This window comes from Protomyctophum parallelum (assembly GCF_964188405.1).
Source record: "Protomyctophum parallelum genome assembly, chromosome: 16".
Lineage (NCBI taxonomy): Eukaryota > Metazoa > Chordata > Actinopteri > Myctophiformes > Myctophidae > Protomyctophum > Protomyctophum parallelum.
In genome coordinates, this window is record NC_139711.1 from 18,379,852 (window position 1) to 18,401,703 (window position 21,852).

A 21,852-nucleotide genomic window follows, 5' to 3' on the forward strand; every position below is an offset into this window, starting at 1 on the left:
GGGCTCCCATATGTGTTTTCTATCCACACAAATAACCAATTTTGAACAATCAGGCTTTCATATCATATAGGTGCTTTAATAGAAATTGCTCTCAGGAACAGCTCAACTGATTTTGGTCTCATCGTGATGTCATCAATGTCACCCTAATTTGTATAATTCCTCCTTCTTCAGTCTTCAGTTCCAAATTTGCATTTCCACTTTGTTTACAATGTTCACTATTGTTGATTTTCCAAGCTGGCATGGAATGGAAACAAGCCTGGTTTTATCTAGCATCAGTATTATAATGACTCAAATATTAAATAATCTGCATATCAGCACCCCACCACCTCAGGACATTGTGGTATTGCAGCTAAAACTGCTTTCAAAGTCCAGAAAGAAATGACAAGGCCTGGTTATATCAGAGTGGTGATTGAGGCTCAAACCATTAGAAATAACTTTGATGGACATAGACAATACGATATAAAATATTAAAAGCAGTTTTAAAATGCATGTTATTTGCACTTTAAGGATAAACCCGACGCGCTCTAATGCCAATAAATGTGACTGCCGATCCAGCGCAAGTGGGGACCGCATCCGCATCTACTGTATAGGTAGGCTAACCCAGCCAGCCTGAGCCCACCACCACTATAGCATACCAGTAGCCTACCACATTAGGCTGTGCAGGGAGGCAGTCTATTGAGTCTAATATACAGTAATGTCATGCAGGTCACGACAGTGACAGAGACAGACAGAACAGGAGCGGAGGAGGATATGCAGCTATTTGCAAAACAGCATTTGTCACGGGCTGTGCGTGTCCAAACTCATTCCAATGACGTGAGCAATGTTATTTAATGAATGCTTCACAGAATCACAGGTTCAGGTTTTCGTTCACTAATCTTGTTGTGTATATACAACTTTAATAATTGTATATACATTATACAACTAACACACAGTGACAGTTGCTTGCAAGTTGCGTGTGTGTATGTGTGTGAGAGAGGGGGGGTGAGGAAACGTTTTTATTTACTTTTTTTGTCATGTAACTATGGTTTCCGTCACATTTATTAATGTCGGAACGAAATTAAGGAAGGATCAGCTGTTTGCGATCACCTTATAAATGCCGTGGCGTCGTGGGTGTACTACGAAACCTACACTCGATTTTGGGGCAGATTCTACACTCAATTGATAAATGAGGGCCTATATCTGGTTAGCACTTCGCAGTTGCTCTGTCACCTTCGATCTAGGGTTGGTTGGAGCAAACCAACCTGTACGAGTCACTCTAGTGCAGCCTGCACATACAGTACAGTAGAACACAATTCCACCGGAATTTCCGGGTGCACACCTGCACACACAGACAAATGCAGTCGTTGGAGGTGCCACGGATGAATAGAAGCCAGTGCGAAGGCAAAACCTATATTTCGGTAATGAAGGCGCACAAACAAGTGTTTTTCTTACAATTTATTTGAATCCATTGTAAGCGTACACAACTGTTCCCTATTTATGCAGGAAGTATACAACATAGTTGAGCAATATAGTATAGTATAATGGAAATATCTCCACAATTAGGCACGCGCGCACGTGCAATGAAACAATGGAAAAAGAAAGATAAGAGTCAAAACCATCATGCGTACCTGTACCGTACATACATGAGTGATAAGAATCTTATCACTCATGTATGTACGGTACCTTTATCATTCATTATCTAATCATTAGATAATGAATGATAAAGGATTTACATGAAGGATGACAGACAGGATTTAAAGGAATTTATGCCGTTTTTACTAGTTTTTATGCAAAGGCTCCTAACTTTGATCAGAGGTCAATATACTTCTAAATGGAGATTGTGGACCCCCATGCTGTGGATCAAGGGTTTCCACGGATTATGATTGTGGAGTGTTATTATAGTAATATGTTGTTACACTTTGAAACGCTTTCTCTCAACGGTGAACATGTTTTTCAGCGAGCTTTACCCAGTTCTGCCCTCATTTGCTTTTGTAGCAAATTCTGAACAGAACCGTTTTTGCTGCGTCATTTTCCATGCAATGTGAGCTTGTCGACCGGCTATTTTCCGGTCAACCATATGGCCCCCGGGATTGTTACTGAGGGGATTGTTACAGTGTTTTTCTTTTTTTTTTTAATATATTTTTTGTCCCACAATTTTGTAACCCATTTTTCACCCCTGTGTCAATCATCCTTTGATGTGATCCTGGCCTCTACACACCCTCCGCCAACCTAGGGAGAGCAACGGACTTAACTCATGCTTCCTTCATGCTTGAGTGTCCAAGTTGCTCCTTTACACCTGACAGGGGGGAGTTTCCCTGGTTGGACGTAGCGCGTGGAAGGAACACGTTATTCCAACCAGTTCCTTTCCCCTCCATCCCGGCTGGCCAGGGGGAGGCAGTTTAGAGACCAGGATTACTGCATGTTTTTGTGAGGGTACCTACCCTAGGGGACACGGGGAGAACATGCAAACTCCACACAGAAAGGCCCTTTCGCCAACCCCGCCTTCGGGTATGGGCACTGATGACGCGGAGGAGGAAACACGCCGCCAGCGCCCCGAGCAGGAATCGAACCCAGGACCTTCTAGCTGTGAGGCTACAGCACTACCGACTGTGTCACTGTGCACACCGGGATTGTTACAGTGTTGAACACTGTGGTTGAGTGAGTGGTGGGACTGGGGAGGATGGTCTGTCTGCGGTTCTTCAATTCGCGGCCCATCTGGCACCAGGCAAGCATGGGGCAGAAAGTGACAATGCAGCAGTCATTACACATGTCACCCTGAGGAGACAGAGAGACAGGGAGAGTCACAGAGAAATCACCATTTCACTTTGTCATGTGTGCTCGTCAGTTGACACAGCCGGTCTCACAGATAAATGCACTGTGGATCACATGAACTTAAAGATCAATCACTATATCAACAATCACATTACAATTCCCATGAACTTAATAATAACCCATAAATGTCCTTTAAAAGGTATTAAAAGTCCAATGTACTTCCCACTGTGTGTGGCTGAGTATGGAAATGAATGTGTGTAGCTCAAAAGTTGGTGGCCGAGATTAGCTCCTCACGGACGGACGGACACACGGACGGACGGACGGACACACGGACGGAGTGCAAAACATACTCTCCCTGTTGGGGACAGGTTAGACAGCTTGATGGGTTGCTATGGTTACTATGGTCACGTGGTGTTGGGTGGTGTCAGACAGGTAGTAAAGTCAGCTGTTCACTGGTGTCATTTCATGAATGGAAGGAGAGGGGGTGAACGACGGGGAAGTCCAACTTTGCTGACCGCTTTACAAACGCAAACGCCATGCTGCTATCTGTATAAGATTCTGCACAACGCACTTTGTTACGATGTTTTAATATAACTTTAATAAATGAATAAAAACGGAGTACACTGGAGAAGTGAGTCCTTGGCATGCAGCGCGTCTGGCAGTACATTTCCCCGCTTTTAGCCTCTCGGTGGCTTAATAAGTTCGTCGCCACCTACATTGTCAGCAAATAGTGACACAAATGGAACGATTAGAGCCATGGAAGGACCCGACAAGTCACACGTTGACGCAGAGCAAACGAGCCACGCAAACAATTGAATGAACACAGCTGAATGAACACAGCCACGGACACACACAACCGGACCCGAGCACTTCAAATGACAAGCGGTAATGTAACCCTGTCGCGTTCTGCTGTTGAACTAAAGTTGGTTTGTTTGGATCAGTTTGAGCGGGTTATGCCGCTGAGTGGAAACTGGAAACTGACATTGTCTTTGTGATGCGCTGTGGATGCAATTGTGCGCCCGCCGGGCTAAACTGTATCGTGTGCGTGACAATTAACGTGCATTGTTCTCTGAGCGATCGCCGATCGCTGTGACTGTTTTCATGTGGCTGGCTTTGCATTGGATTCTCATTGTGTAATTTGCTTGCACATTCAAAATGAGTGTAACGAAAGTGGGATCAAATGTTGGAAAACAGGACATGGAAAAAAGGAAAATGAATCTCTCTGGAAAGGCTCTTGCAAATAAAATCGAATCAATCCAAATGGAACACAAAAGGAAAGTGAATGAAATAAAGGCTCTGATGACCTCCGTCAAAGAGCTCATGAAAAATGCCAAAAACGTTTCACTGGTTAAAGAACAACTTGATGCTTTGACGCAATTGTCTCACATTTCTAATGAACTATATGTTTCTCAAATAACTCTTATTCCACACGATGAACAAGGAAAACAAAATGAATGGTTCTCAAATGTTAACAAATATAAAGATGGTCTCATTGAGGATGTTTATGCCTGGTTCTCACAAATTATAGGACCCCAAAATAAACCTCAGCTAGAGGCTCAGTGCAGGCCTATTGAAAGGCCTATGCAGCATGAGGCTGCTGAGGAGGAAAATGGAGATCATGGATACGTGGAAAATGTGGACGTGACTTTGCCCCAGTCAAATCATGTTCATGATGCTCAGGAGGATGTTAGGCCATGGGACAGCATATCAAACGCAAACGCCATGCTGCTATCTGTATAAGATTCTGCACAACGCACTTTGTTACGATGTTTTAATATAACTTTAATAAATGAATAAAAACGGAGTACACTGGAGAAGTGAGTCCTTGGCATGCAGCGCGTCTGGCAGTACATTTCCCCGCTTTTAGCCTCTCGGTGGCTTAATAAGTTCGTCGCCACCTACATTGTCAGCAAATAGTGACACAAATGGAACGATTAGAGCCATGGAAGGACCCGACAAGTCACACGTTGACGCAGAGCAAACGAGCCACGCAAACAATTGAATGAACACAGCTGAATGAACACAGCCACGGACACACACAACCGGACCCGAGCACTTCAAATGACAAGCGGTAATGTAACCCTGTCGCGTTCTGCTGTTGAACTAAAGTTGGTTTGTTTGGATCAGTTTGAGCGGGTTATGCCGCTGAGTGGAAACTGGAAACTGACATTGTCAGGCCTGGTGGAGACAATTAGCTGAATCACATCACCTGGGCTGGTGATTCTCCAAAGTGCAGTCTATTAATTGAGAGACCTGATTGGTCAATTGGTTCATTGGCTTGTTCAGAGCACCTTACAGGGCTCTCAAAGTACACAAGTAGATGAATGTGAATACAGATAGAATATAAACCCATACATTGTACTCTGTATAGTAAAATAGTCTTAGACAAATCCTATTTAGTTTTCATGGTTAAAGCTCTTTTGTAGAAGTTTGGTTACTATATTTTAACCTGGTTTATATCCCAAATCCATTTATATTTATATCTTTATTTTATTGACTTGGCTATTTTGACCTGGGTTACACCGACAATGAATGTGATAGGAACGAATGTCTCATATAATATTTGCTTGCCCTAGTTCTTCAGGCACAGGTGTCTCTGTAAAGTGCTATAAACCATCGCTGTGTGAGATTTACCTGTATGTGGTACCTCTCTCTCAAAGCAGTTCTCATGGCAAGAGAAGTGGCAGGGACAAACCATAGCATGTCCACCAAAGGCATGCACAGACATTCTCCAAAAGCTGAATGATTCTGACAAGCCAAACACCATGGGCACCAGAAACCAAGACAGCCTGTCAGGACAGAAAATTAAAATATTGTCAATCGGGTCGGAAACCTTGTATACATGTCCAAAACAGTTACTTTTCAGGAAATCGAGAACCTGCGTTCAAGGTTCAATTGGTTGTCTTTATTCGTCTCCAGTCATCAGTCACCAGAAAGAAAAGAAAAACACCAAGTAACACAGAACCTGGCGTGCAGCTACGGGTGGGCCCACCCATATATAGAGAGCTGGACGATAAATAAAAAAAAAAGTGATTTGAGGGTTTTTATTCAAAACGGGCAATCCTGCAAACCTTGGAAGCCAATGTTAGCCAATTAGGATGGAATATGAAATATCGGACAGATCCATCTTGAGCACATGACTATAGAGATACTGTGTAATGATTTGTGGGATTTTTGGACAGGAGGAGTAATAACAAAAAAAAAAAGGTTTTACAAAAGTCGGTGTGTTGTAACGTGTGTGCCAGCTCAGGTCATGATCGATCTGCATGGAGACCTGTTTGATGTTATGGTCGTGATTGTGAACACTAATCATCTTGTGGTCGCCCATGGACCTGGGGTCTACTATGACCTCCTCTGTTTTGTTGACATTTATTTTCAGATGTTGCATGTTCCAGATGCATGGCTGAGGATGTTATCACTATTGAGCAGACTATCTATCACGGTGTCATCTGAAAACTTGATAACAAACTTTGGATGTGAGCTGACACAGTGTCCTTATACAAAGTAAACAGAAAGGAGGAACAGTCATCCTTGGGGCACCCCTGTACTACAGAGTGTCTCCTCTGAGAGCTGTGCACCCAGTTAAATCTCACCCTCTGTGGAAAGAAAGGAAAAGTACAATTTAATTATGAAGGGGTTCACATCTACCTGAGCTAATTTACGCAACAGAATGTCTGGATGTATCGTATTAAAGGCAGAGCGGAAGTCAATAAAAAGTAATCTGGCATATGATACCTTCTTTCCAGGTGGTTCAAATTGAGATGAGCTACTGTAGAGATTGCATCGCATGTACTGCGTTTTTAGAATATGCAAATTGATACTGGTCTAGTCGAGGTCCTACCTCCTTTCGGAGTTCCTCCGTTAGAATCCTCTCCAGTGATTGTACTATATGTTATGGCTACAGGCCTATAATCATTATTCTCAAGTGGACATGCATTCTTCGGGATTTGGATTATCACTGACTTTCTCCAAAGTGCTGGCGCTGTATGTGTTGTGATCTTGTGAGTCTAATTTAAATAAAAAACATTTGATGACAAAAAAAAAAAAAACTGAGTCTAATGAAAGCTGGAAAAGCATGTGCCAGGCTGGAGCTAATTCTTTAGCACATGTTTTTAGTTCCGTCTGGTCCTGTCGCTTTATTAGTCTGTATGGTTTTAAACACTTTACACACTGTGTCTAGATATATCACCATCATGTCATTAACACTATCACAATTCAATTCATGAATCACCTCATAGCATCCCTGAGAAGTATTTTGGTGTTCGAATTGGCAAAAGTCCTGTTCCGCTCGCTCCTTATACTTCCTTCTGGATTCTTTCAGTTGTATGTTCAGTTCCTTTTGTGTCTCCTGATTTTTCCTATGTATACACTCCTTGATTCCATTTGGGAGGTATGGTCCATTATTTGGATACTTTGTTATAACTCTCTGTGGCACTATCATATCAGGTAGCTGTGTCAATGTTTGGATGGATCAAATATATTTATGATTTTCGTTCAGAAATACCAAAAATAGCCAATGCCCACAACGCATATGACCATGCATATAGAGAGAAGACGTCCGCACACCCGGTTTAATTTTCAGCAGGTGCGTTGGTAGCAGAGCAGCAGATGTTTAGAGAAGGAGGGAGACCTGCACACTGCCACTTGCTGGTTCAAGAGGTTTTTATTTTAAGAGTCAAAGCAACTTTTCGGCCTGTGGCCTTCTTCAGGCATCAATGACAATGACAAAGCATAAAATAGTAAATTTATATTAGTATGTGGGCAAGGCTGCAACCAGAACGGCACAATGGGGATTGAAAGTAGGCATAGATTAAATTCTGTAAAAGTGAAACTGTAAGTATGTCGTCTGATTTCTGATGAAGTGAAAGACATGGTGCCCATTTACTACACACACACATGCTGGTTTGGTTGCCTAATAGGTTTCAGGTAGGGATGTAACGATGTAAGTAACTGCATCGAAAAATTGATTTTAATTTCAACAATCAAAGTATTTTTGCTATGTAAATAGCAACATATGGTATTGTTTGACTTTGTACCGTATCGTTATGCAATGCAAATAATTGGTATCAAATAATTTTACAATGCAAACAATTGATTGTACTTGCATTGTATTTAGCAATTTTACACCTGGTTTAGGGCTCTTTCTAGGTGTATTTTGTCTTTCCCAGATAACTTATTTTTTACTCAGTAATGTATTCATTCACCTACATTAATTAACGTTCTCTATTTTGGAATTCTCTATTCTCTATTCTCTGTTCTCTATTTAAGGAATTTGAATTAGGCTGTATACATATTTTCTATCATAACGGGTGAAATATAATTACTGTATAATTGCAGTCGGTTTATTTCTTCACTTTTGCTGCAAATTGAAAAGGGAGAAAGGAATTCAACCTTTAAAAATAATTACACCTGTGTGAACTGAGCGGTGCAATATACTTTTATGTTATTAACGTACTGTACTGTGCTCTGTACTGCATTGTAGTGTATTGTGCTCTGTACTGTACTTTGATTCTTTTTGGAAAAACCTTTGAGAAATGACCTTTGAGTTATCGTGTGGGGGTCCCAAGTCACACACATAATTCACATACGGAATATTATTTTTCAGGGATTTCAAGACACTCACAGGTGCTCATGTCCTCACAGCAGCCACAAAGGTTGGTACTCCAAACCTGGTTCTTCAAGCCTGATGGGGATAGATACATGGCTGGCGCTGGCTGCTGGACTATAACTGCCATATCTAGAGAGAGAGAAATTATATAAACATTCAGCCACAGATGTTCACATTACTCATACAGTTAGGGACAGCCAACGTAGCCAAGCCAGTATACAATACACACAACTCCTAAGTGGAGAATATCTAACCCTGTAAACATGAGATGTTCTTTCACTCTAAAAAGGCACTCACTGGCCCGGGCCGTGGCGTGGCGGTCTGGGCGCCGGACTGGTGGTCCGGTCGCGGTGTGCCGCGGGTTCGACTCCCGGACCCGACACGGCTTTTGCTGCATGTCGTCCCCCCGTCTCTCTCCCGTTTCCTGTCGGCCTACTGTCTGTCCCTTCGGGAATCAGTGGAGGGCGTGAGCCGCAAAAAAAATAATCTTTAAAAGGCACTCACTTTGATGTCTCAAGTCCAGAGGCAATACCCTGTATTACAGTGGTTTTCAACCAGTGGTCCTTGAGGGGGTTCCCGTGGTCTCCAGCTGAACAAGAGTTGGTAACCAAATGAAGCCAAATTGACCCATATGGGTCCATTTGGTTTCATTTCACGCTCCCTAGAGTTAAATTATTAAGCATGCATGACTTAACTTTACAAAGTCCACACAATTAGAGAATGTAGAAGAATTCGCTTGTTATCTCTCCTGTTATCTCTCTTAACATGCAACATTCAGACATCCCGAACTTCTGGGTTCCAGGGTTCCTATCCTGGATTTTTATCAAGTAGAGTTTCTTAAATCATGGTACAGAGTGGAAAACAAGATGAAACTAATCCTCTCTCCCAGGTCACAAAGAACACACAGTCGCTGCTCCTCAAGAATGCCAGTATATCTGCCCACCTTAGCTGCCAGAGGTACTGTAAACAGTGTAAAGCACCAGATAGCTGGGCACAGACAGACCCCTGTCCTTTAAAAAAAATAATTAAATGCAACATAGAGCTCAGTGATATAATCCTCGTTGAATTGAATATCTTTGCTTTTTTCAGAATGTCCGTTAGCCTGATTCCATGTGAATGCAGCACTAATCTCATTTTCTCTACCTGACTTCTATGTTGGTGTCTGCGTAACACCAAACACAATACAGACAAACAAACAATAAGCATGTTGAAGTAATCACCAGGGACTTACCGTGACTTTGTGTGGGGGCACCAGTTAAAAAAATCTATTGCCAAACTTGGGTAGAAATAGACAATGGAGCAAAGTATTACGTTTTGTATTTAAAAAATAAAATAGAAATCTGAATAAAGCAGAGCAGAGTTCACAAACTATTTCCTTGAATCAATTTTTTTTTAAACTTCTTCCTTGAAAGGTGAATAAAGTCTACCTGTTCCTCCGCTTCATCTACCATTCAAGGCCAAGAGCCAAACTGAACCAGTTTTCATCGTGAGAAGTGTCAACTAGGAAATATTAAGATTCAGTGATACAGGCAGTGTTCTGATTGGCTGCACTGAAGCGAGGGTAAAACAGGAAATTTTGCACATGTTCAGTGGCAACTTCAGATGTAAGATCAGATATAATTTGTTGCACGTAGTATCATGCAATGCACTGAATTAAATCAAGCCCTTAACAGTCATGATTTAATTTCAATCTTTGTATTAGCTGATTCAAATAATTTCTTATTACATTTGAAATACTGTATTATTTAAACATTTTAATACATTTAACAAAGGCATTTGTATTAATATTTTAAAACTATTTTAGTTAGGCCATATAGTGTCAATATGAACTTCTAACTGTTCGATCAGTTAATGAAAATAATTCCGTGCTCATTGTGGAATACTGAGTCAGACATTTAAGTCATTTTGTTACTAGTGTTGGCAGCCTGTCAAAATAGCGGTTATTTTTACCTTATCGTATCTTAAAGGTCTTATCTTATCTAAAACGTGTGTACCATGCCATTGACAAGTGGTGTGCTGTGTTTATATACCAAAGCCTGATTAATAGTTAAACAGCAGCAAAAAAACAAACAAAAAAAAGCCGACCTACCTGTCCTGTACGGAAGGTCAGCTATTTTGGGTCGTGCAACATCTAGAATAGCGTGACACTGTCATCCAACGGACTGAACGGAGCATAAACCAGGCTTTAAGACTCACCTGAGTCTTCATGAAGGTTTTCTTGTCCCCGTTTACCCTGCCAGCTCCCCAGCAGGTGTCCCACATGTGGAATGCAGTGTGTCTAGGAGGCCCCTAGACACACTGCATTCCACATAGGACTTGGTGTTCTGGTAGCTCTGGCCTTGTCTGTAGCCGATGCCTTTACTTTTTATATATACTTTATTGAAAGGGGTTACAAATTATGCAAATATTACATTAAGTTACATGTATATACATATAAGTTACAATACAAAAATATCAAGGCATTGGCCAGGCACTTCTTTGCATTCGATGCCTGCCTCCCTGGACAACACAAAGGAGCCGTTACTATAAATAAACACTGTATTATACCACAAACCAGATATACCGGTAGTAATGATACTTTGAATATGACTGGGGGGGGGAAGAGTTGACATCAGTACTGCATTATTATTATTAGTCAATATTCACTGCAGTGATTTTCAAACGTTTTGTGCGCAAGGTACATCAATGGACATGTCAACACGTATGTGCCAGGTGGAAACATCAGGTGGAAACATCCAAAACTGTTACTTTTCAGGATTTCAAATAAAAAAAAAGAAAAATAGCAAAAGTAACAGATGGACAAGCTTGTAGATCTGCTACTTTTTATGCTTTTGTACGTTATAGAAAAACAAAAAAAGAAAAAAATATGGTGGTTTCTGCCCGAAAGCAACGAAATTGTGATAAAATGTGGGGCACACGCCGCACACCTGGGACCTGTCTCAAGGCTCCCCCAGTGTGCCTGGTGGGCAGTGTTGGAAAGTAACTAAGTATATGTACGTAACTCAAGTGTACTGTACTTTTGAGGTAGGCCTATTTGTACTTTACTTGAGTATTTGCAAATTGCAATATTTTTTACTTCTACTCCACTACATCTCTGATCCAAATATTGTACTTTTACTCCACTACATTTATTTGAAAACTTTAGTTACTAGTTGATTATTAATACAAAATATACATTAACAACTTCAGCCCTATATTTCGGCATCGTGACGCAGTGCTGTGCACGGCATCATCTGTCGGAAGAATTGAGACCCCCCCCCGCACACACACAGACACACACAGGGCTGCTTTCAGTGTGTATTTAGTCAGTAACATCAGGAATTAAGTGATTCATTTTTGTCTCCACCAGCCGAAGGCATGGGGAGAGTATGTTTTGCACTCCGTCCGTCCGTCCGTGTGTCCGTGTGTCCGTCCGTCCGTCCGTCCGTGACCAGCTAATCTCAGCCACCGTTAACCCGGTCGATGCCAAATTTTGCACACACACTCCCTGGATGCCAACCATGAACCTCTGCCCCAAACTTTCCAGAACGGCCTGTTATAGCGCCACCAGGAGGCCGCTTTGTGCAAAACAAGTTTTTTCACAGTACACCTACAGATTTTGTCCAAACATCACGCAAATTAGTACACAGTCTCTCTAGAGCCATTCAACGAAACGGGTCTTTCAGATTTCTCAGACTCCATCCTGATTGGTTAAGATTGGCTTCCAAAGTTCACAGGAGTGCTCAGTTTCAAACAAAATGCTGCAAATCATCAACACATCGCGTGATTTCCCTGAAATTGTGCACGCACATTCCCACTAGGCCGAGGACGAAATGCCACATGAACAATTTCAACTCAGCCTCAAGGTGGCGCTATAACTGGCCCAAAAGTGTTTTTACCTCTAACTGCACGGATCTGTGGATAACCTGGTGGAGACCTGTGCCCAGAAGGGCACTTTTTCTAGTCTGATGATGTTCACTGACTAAAGTTTTGTGCAGTAACATCATCAGGAAATCAATCACTTCAGCATATTGTGGCATCCATTCTTCAGCCACCCCTCCAGCTATGATGATGAGATACACAGTGAAGCTGTGTGACCTGAACTCAAGCTGAACCACAGTATAATGATTCCCTCGTAACCTGCTGTATATGACCTGAATGGTACAATCTGCTGCCAATTTGTCACATAATGATGGGGCTTGTTATCATGTGACGGGGTGAACTCACTGAACTGTGGCGCAGACACTTTGTTTTGATGTCAAAGACACAGTTTAATTGCGACCGAATAATTTACATAGTCGCATTTAGACTCTAGACAGGCCTGCCCCAAGGTTATTAGCACCGGCAGCCGGCGAAAACTAGAGTTCTCAACGGGCCCGAAAAACCCTGTGTCCCCGCTACCACCCTTAGATCTCCATATATGGAGCTGACCTGTTCTGACATTCCATATGTTGATCTGACCTCATCAAACGCTGTACACTCAAGACATGCTCCTTTATATTGCCAGTACAGAATTCATTCCAGGTTGAACCCCCCCCCCCCCCCCCCCCCCCATGCCAAAGCGCCAGCACTCGCCCAGCAGTCTGCCGTCAACAAGGCGGATGCGTGCCCTTACTGGTTGAATATCTGTCTCAGTGACCGCCTGGCTGGCGGGGTACAACTAAAGGCCTATTCATAGTCTGGATTTTCGGTGGTGAGCTGACCACCGCAACCACCGCGAAATAACGTTGAGCGGTGGTGAGTAAAAACAGAGAAGGGCTGGAGCGGTGGCGGTGGTTTGCTCTTTACCGCGGCTCGTGACGTCATGTTGTAGTTCGGTGGTCACCCCACCACCGAAAATCCAGACTATGTATGAGCCTTAATCTAAAGATACTAGCCCAAAGAGAAATGCAGTGGATATACACACTCAATACCGACACCCAATGGACTGAATGATGACTATAGCTTAAAATGCTTTTTGGGTTAAGATTGGCTCTAATGCCTGGATGTGTAACTGAGATATATATACTATGCCTCAAAATGCTTATTCAAATCAGTTTGTGATTGGACCCTGTTGATTGACTGATTTCACCTGTAGGTGAACTCTGACCCTTGTGTATAAATTGACTTGAATTCACTTGATGTGAATGCTCTGATGAAGGCTGCATAGCCGAAACACGTAAGGGTTCCTTTTTGGTGTGTGCTAATAAAGTACTTTGTCCGCCTTTTATTACATTTTTGGATGTGCTACCTTTTTGCAATTTCTTTCATTCCTATCTTTTGAAGCTGTGAGGTCCGTCGGCGTTTGAAGCGAGTTTTCACAACAAGTGTCTTCAAATGACTCACTTTTACGGGGGTTAATAATAATGCCTGATTAGTGTGGATAGGTGCAAGCGTATAGCGAACGCTACGTGTTTAAAAATAAATAAATAACTGGTGTCCTCAGTGGTTCCTCGCATGTGGATGGTAGAGTTAATGTGTGATTGTGTGAGCCTTCAGTGTAAAATCCCAGTAAGGCAGCCAACACACTCTCAATCCCCAAACGGGGACATTGCTGCCGTTCCGGGCACTTCCGCACCACAGGAATGCTGACGTGCCATTCTCAAACCCAAGACGTATAAAAGAGTGACTTAAAATAACAGAGGCGCGCTGACCCCAAAACGTGCCATGGAGTCAGGTTCTGTTTGACACCCAATCAGGGCTTGACATTAACGTTTTTTGAGTACATTTCCCATTCACAAAAGTCACTTGTCCTGCACACGATCACGCACAAATACATTTTAAATCAACTAACTTTGGTGAATGTTTGAATATTAGATGAATATTCTCAGTTTACAAGCTAATAGCCCTAGAATATCTGTGAGCTTACATACATTTCATGTATTCCAAACACAGCCATATAGATCGGTCCTATCCATGCATGGTAAGCAGACTGACCTCGTCGGAATTTAGACTTGTAGCACTCACTCACTCACTCACCCCATTATTAATTCCTAAGACTTGGAGTTGTTTTGGGGACTATTTTCACATTCATTTGAAAGTTCTGGCAGAAAATGTGTATATAGTAAAATATCTCCACTTTTCCACAAGCTGCACACGGACGACATTATCTCCGGTGAGGGGCCCGGAATGAGTGTAGGACTGAACACATCAAAACGTCCTTTGGGAAGCACAAATGTATTGGCACACAATTGGCAACTGGTGTGATCAATTACCCCACAACAATCACAACACACCTGTCAAGTTTTTTAACTGCAATGATGAGCCTGCACAAATAAGAATTTCACCCGTTACTTGTAATGTGATGTGACAATAAAGTTTGATTCTGATTCTGATTCTGATTCAATAGTGTGCCTCATACGTTTGTGCTTCCCAAACATTGACTGTTCCCAAAGGAAGTTTTCATATTTTTCTTTGGCAATATTTTACACGTCACCCTTTTTGCAAAAATATTTATGTTGATGATATTTAGAAGATTTAGAACACTTTCCTGCGGGTCTTTATGTGTGTAATATGTGGTTTTAGATATTTTAGATTTTGTCATGGACACTGGGCTCAACAGGAGGATTGATATTTGTGTTTCAAAAATATTGTCTAATATTGTCTAAATCAGCTTTGTTTGTGTTTGTTTATGGGCTGAAAGAGTGACTTTGAGAGCTGTTTCACCATACAATGCAAGTCAATGAGGAGCGTATTTTGTTCTTTCTATAATTTTTATCCCACGATTTTGTAACCCATTTTTCACCCCTGTGTCAATTATCTAATGTGAGCGTATTTTGAATGATCAATTTCTAATCAATGCAGCATTCTTTTTCCTTTTCACACCATTGGAGTTATATCATGGCAAGATGATGGCAAGACAAACCAAACCTCTCTTGCCCTTTAACAATATAAAACAATATAAAAAACTAAAAATAAAATACACACTGTGCATGAGCATGAGTCACATACTGTACAAAAGTGATAGTGTTCTCTCTCTCTCTCTCTCTCTCTCTCTCTCTCTCTCTCTCTCTCTCTCTCTCTCTCTCTCTCTCTCTCTCTCTCATATCTGTATGCAGTCTGAGACAGCAGGTGTCGGTGACATAATTGGTGACAGATTAAAACATGGAGGTAGATGATTGCTGTCATTTTTTTAACCCTTGGATTCCCAAACGGGAGGTTATTTCTGACGACGTCCCCTTTATAAATAACCACATCTCAGAGTCAAATTGAGTTCACGTTAAAGGACTATACTTCCCTACTATTTTTCTACTGTGTCTCACTTCCATGGGGGGTTGTGGACACTTCCAAAAGATTCCTGCCATTGACGACATCATTAGGCATGTTTTTTTTAGTGCAGGTGCTGTGTGTGTGTGTGTGTGTGTGTGTGTGTGTGTGTGTGTGTGTCAGTAGCTTAACTAGATCGTTCGACAGGCGGAGCCTATAGCCAGAACATCTGAGACGACATCTGCTATTTTTGAACATTTCTGAGAAATTGTTGTTTCAAAAAAAAAATTAAACACAAATATTATCTTCTGGGGGTCCCTGGCACAAAACATTTTCAGATGGGGGTGCACAGCCAAATACATAATCAATTTCGGGGTCCTTGGCACGAAAAGAGTTTCAACATAATATGAGGCGCCTGTCACGCTCTGTGCCTATAGACTCAGAGCATGCCATGCCTGGGTCGCCTTTGTTGTGTAAACCTTATACTGTACTCTTAAAGTTGACATATAAACTAGAAACAAAATTTCAAGAAATTTTCCTGGGTGCCTGACCCTGGGCTCAGTACCAAGCTGGGTTTGAAGACGCAGGCGAGTACTGGCTTGGACTGGAGAACATGCATCTCCTCACCAATTTCAGAACGTATGAGCTGAGGGTGGACATGGAGGACTTTGAGGGGAAACACAGCGTTTGCCCCCTCTAAAATGAGAAGCTGCATCTCAAAGGGCTAAATGACCTCTCTGTACATTCTGACCACATTATTAACATAGATGATCTACCTGTACAAGCTCACAATGAATCACAATGCAACACGATGATCTGTCAATCCCTCTCTGTCAGTGTAACGCCAGGGCTCCACTGGGCGCGTTGCGTCACGCGTGCGTGCGTCAAAAAACGAACCGGTTAAATTTTATGGTGACGCAGACGCGACGCAGACGGTGGAGCCCTGGCGTTACAGGAATTCAGGCTCTCTGTGTTCACATTCCAAAGACAGAAGCTAGTTTCCAGTAAGGAAGTTAATTAAATATAATAACCATTGCAACAGGGCTGCCAAGTATTAACACCTTTGCACGCCACTTGCCACACTTGCAATTCCACATGCTCATTTTCCCCTCTCACTTCTTCATAATTGACCGCATGGGACGGTGCATACGAGTCCCGGGCGAAACTATTACTTGCACGCTCTGCTTGCTTAGTACAGTACCACACCTTAATTGACACCACTACCACAACTATTTAAGCTACGTTGACAAACAAAAAACTACTTTAGCTTGTAGAACATCCTGTCTCCTCATGTCCCCAAGTAACACTGTCCTCTGAAAGGCCATCTGCAATAACCTAATATGAAGTACTAGAATTTCCCAGAGTTACTTTGCACTATGGGAAGAAGGAAATTGCGGGAGTTGACTCCACATGTAGTAACGGATGGGTTATTAGTTATTATTATGTGTCCTTATTAGTGTAGTGTAGTCAACACGTTATGGCTCATACACACTGCCCGGTATTTGCTCCGATCATTTTTGGCGCTGGCCGAGATCGTGATCTACCTTTTGGGCAGCGCTTAACTCAACCTTTTTTGTCCCAGGGCACACTTTTCATAGCCTAAAAATCTGGGGGCACACCTAGATATAAGGTTTGTGTACACTATACCGGTGTGTATATATAGTAAATATATATAGTACATATATATATTATATATAATATATATATATATAAATATATATATATATAGAATATTAGTGGTCCATGACATGAAAATGTTTGAGAACCACTGCTCTAAAACAACATTGGACAATGATGTTTGACAGTTTCTGACTTGATCTGGCCTGTTAACATTTTCATAGACCTGGTTGCTTGTTTCCCTCTCAGTCAATGTGGCAACCCTGGTCAGAGCCGTGTTGACTGTTGTGGTCCTGTAATGTATGATGTGATTTAGCTTAGCACACAACAGCTAGGAGGATGCAGCAGGCTGATGCCGTCATGTTTAACAGTATTTTGCGCAATTTATGTCCCTGAATTTATGGATATGGACTTATGGCTCCATCGCTGCCTCTTTCTTTAGTAGAAGTAGAAATGTAACGTGTTGCTGACTGTTTACGGTACCTCCCTCTCACACGCGCGCGCGCGCACACACACACACACACACACACACACACACACACACACACACACACACACACACACACACACACACACACACAGCTGATGTCCTCTCCCACCGACGTCAGCTGTTCATTTATTTCCTTATTCATACACGCTTTGAGCTGAGAGAAGCTATAAAGTGCCTTTTAAATATGACAATGCTGTATATATATCAGCTGCACAATTCAAGTGTCTGTGGCATATATAACTTTAACAAAATAGTTTTGACAGCTTAAATCCGCGCTGCAGTGTTGTGTGTGTGTGGGACACGGGGTAGTGTGTGTGTGTGTGTGTGTGTGTGTGTGTGTGTGTGTGTGTGTGTGTGTGTGTGTGTGTGTGTGTGTGCGTGCAATCAGAAGTACTGGCAGTAGCGAAATAACAAACGCGATCTGTCTAATCGTAGTAGTTAGGTACAAACCAAGTAGTTTCTAAGAACAATGTTAATGTAACTAAGACATTCGCTGAGCGACCTATATTTTAAATGCAGAGATTTAGAAGGAATAAGCGAAATGGTGAGGCGACTATAGGTAAGGTTTCTCTGCGGAGAGGGAGCCATAGGGGAGATCACATTACAGCAGCCAATGAGGGAGGGGGGGGGGCTGAGAGCTAGGTTGTGGGTGTGGCTTGGTTGAGTTGGTTGAGTTTTCATTGGCTAGTGGCCACAGGCCACATTGGCACATCATGGGCACATCTTTTCATTGGCTAGTGACACACTTTTGCGCCACGTGACAACTACTCCAATATAGAATAGATACTGCGCACCCATTCACCTTTGCAGCTAAGGTCACATTCACACCAGAGAGCTTTGCTGCGATTAAAACGAATCCTGCTGCGCATTTTCAGAAAGTGCACTTCGTTTGGCAGGTGTGAAGGCTCATTCGAATCCTAATGCGTATCAAAGAACCGCATTTTACTCCGAGCAAAAACGGGGGTTTCGCTTCGCTTCCAATCGCACTTGATTACGATTTGGTGCAGGTGTGAATGCAATCCGCAGTAAATAAAGGAAATGAAGCAAACAATGTGACGGGTGAGGAGCTGAACACAGTTGGAGACGGAGAAGGCATATTTTACGCAGCGCAAAGATGTCCCGTTACCGTGGATACTAGACGTGGTCGAATGAGGAGACTGAAGCCCTGATCGAAATGAGTACATCAATTGCTTAAGAAAACACATAAAAACACTGCAGTGTATTATAGCCTACAGAATATTCTGTCTGTCTGTCTGTGCCGTAAACATGGAGTGCTGTCACTGTGTGGGGACTGGGGAGCAGGGACTTTCATCTCGATAAACTTGTTAACATTTCGCGCTGCTGACAGTCTGTTATATCAGTGTGCTCAGCGCTGTGCATCCATGCCCAAAAGTGCGTGGCGTGGCTGCATGTGTATAGTGAGAGAGCGAGAGAGCTGGGGGGGGGGGGGGGGGTCCAGTCCCAGACGGCACGACACATGCACCTTATGAGTATAATTTTATCACCATAGATTTCACTGTGTTGTAGGCTGTGTTTATGAATGGAACACATTGATAAAGGTCCCCCCTGCTGCGTTTCCAATTGCTACGGTTGACAGTGTGAAGGCAAACCGCAGCAAATTAAATATGCAAGAATCCCAAAATCTCCGCCTATACGCATGAGTCTACCGAAGTATTAGGTGAGAATGTGACCTAAGTGTCACGTTCTCGGACTGCAACTGTAGCCTACTTACTGTAAAGACCCATTTATTGAAATCCCAAACATGGAATATACTTGGACCATGCATTATGCCACATATAATGCCTGTCTCAGGACGGCCACCTGCCAGTATACAGTGGATAACTTCCCAGTCTTGCTGGGTAAGTTGGGTAACTATATAGCTAACTACTTTAACCCTGACATCCCAATTTTGGGCATGTCATTATAGGCTAAGAAGAAAGGACAATTTCTGATCTACAAGGTCACAACATGCCGTAATGTGTTGTGAGCTTGTATATCGGCTTTCCTCCAAAAATAAGTTTTGACTATGAATGGGCCTTTTGCGCCATGACACAGTACGTGCCCTCTTGCCCGAGGTTATAGTTGCACGTATACTCGCCATGCGAAAACTTGATATGCCTTATGCTCCAAGGGCTAACTGAGCTGACAGTCCTGGTCCACCTAAATGCTCCGGGGTATGCCATATGCCCTAGGTACCAGGGTCAACTCACATAAGTTACCCGAACCTAAAAGTCTATGTACGTGACCTGCCTCGTCTAGAGGCGACACCCAGGACTACGTGAGGCATAGCAAGCTCTGCCACGTCCAGGTTATAGAATCTTGCAAAAAGTTGACGGAGATGACCAACTTGCAACCATACACACATGACACATCCTGTATCGAAACACCCTTGAATAGTGCCCAGGATTTCCACCGGGAAAGCCGTACTTTAGTAATAGGGTTTCCTTTAGCTCCGGAACCCCATGTCACAAATATCCAGATTCCATACCCTTCCTGAAGGGAGATGTCTCGGTCATGTACAGTCTCAATATTTCATATCAATGGTCTTTTGTCAGGTGTGTGCTGTGAACAACAAGTGTGACTCAGCCTTTTTACACATTACCAAATTTAACCAGACAAGGAAGGTAAAAAATATAGGAACACTGACAAATTATACTCTGGGAAATGCTCAGATTAAAAACCTATGGAAACAATAAAGTTCCTTTAAGGACAGTTCCGTGAGTGCTGGTATTCTCTTGTTTAAGTGTATTACTACAAGACGTTCTCTAATTTGAACTTAAATGGCCTGGAATTTGAATTAGGCTGTATACTCATTTGCTATCATAACGGGTGGAATATAATTACTGTAAAATTGTCGGTTTATTTCTTCCCTTTCACTGCAAACTGAACAGGGAGAAAGGAATTCAACCTTTAAAAAAAAGGATTTCAGACAGAATCCTTGAATAGTACTAACAGGCTCGTTTCTAAACAAACCCCAAATTGAAATGTATTTGGCCGCAAACAGCCATTTGAAAAAACATTGTGTAGGGTTTTTGGGGTTAAACTACATTTCTATTCATTCAAAATGTCACGGCACAACGCGTTCACATGGTTTTCTACCAAAAAACGAATTCAGGGACATTTAAAGTTACTCATCAACCCCAATTAATCACAATTAGACGTAGGCGTAATGCTTTTGCAGGATTTCAAAGGTCTCCCTTATTTTTAACTGTAACTGATACGGAAGGTTTTTACCAAGAGGTCAACAGGCACCTTCGGGGTTAATGAGCAACAATTAGGTAATCAGTGACCCTGGGCTTTGGTTGACCTGACCGGTCTGTCTCCCACTGGTTAGACAAAACAGCACAATGGAAGAGAGTGTGAGAGATTCAACTCAAGTGGAACAAGTACTCAGATTTTGTATTTTTTTATTTAAGTAAAAGTGGCAATACCATAATGTAGAAATATGCTGTTAAAAGCAACTACTTTTGCAATGCTTGAGCTTGAAAAGTAAAAGTTTTTTCCACAAAATCCTGAATTCAAAATTTGAGTTGAGTAAAAGTACAAATGTAAAGGTATCAACTCATTATGCAAAAGCTCAATATGCATAGCATTGTGACACGTTGTGAGCTATTTTCGAATATTACAGGGTTGAAATGGGACATAAGTGGTTAAAGGCATGTTTCATGTTTGGGGTCATTTAAACGTCTATCTATCTATCTATCTATCTATCTATCTATCTATCTATCTATCTATCTATCTATCTATCTATCTATCTATCTATCTATCTATCTATCTATCTATCTATCCATCCATCCATCCATCCATCCATCCATCCATCCATCCATCCATCCATCCATCCATCCATCCATCCATCCATCCATCCATCCATCCATCCATCCATCCATCCATCCATCCATCCATCCATCCATCCATCCATCCATCCATCCATCCATCCATCCATCCATCCATCCATCCATCCATCCATCCATCCATCCATCCATCCATCCATCCATCCATCCATCCATCCATCCATCCATCCATCCATCCATCCATCCATCCATCCATCCATCCATCCATTTTTTCAATATATTTAATTTCCCCCAAACAATATAAAAAATAAATGAAAAAAGTAATTGCAAAAATGCGTCCCTCTCACACATTATATGAAATTACACTGGGTTTGTATAGTCTGATAAAATGAAATTGAAAGTGAAATATCCCTTTAATGTATGTTTTGCAA

At 42.1% G+C, this 21,852-nt stretch overlaps 2 long non-coding RNA genes across 2 annotated transcripts in view; one reads left to right on the forward strand and one right to left on the reverse strand.

Annotated features, from left to right (window-relative positions):
- LOC310873884 overlaps positions 1-21,852 on the forward strand; it is a 414,042-nt gene that overhangs the window by 25,657 nt on the left and 366,533 nt on the right. The gene's annotated exons all lie outside the window — the stretch shown is intronic.
- LOC310873170 lies at positions 2,627-9,721 on the reverse strand. Its single transcript, XR_014570465.1, has 4 exons — positions 9,591-9,721; positions 8,375-8,488; positions 5,386-5,540; positions 2,627-2,754 (listed from the first exon to the last, which is right to left on the reverse strand). It is a non-coding gene; the product is annotated as an uncharacterized lncRNA (long non-coding RNA).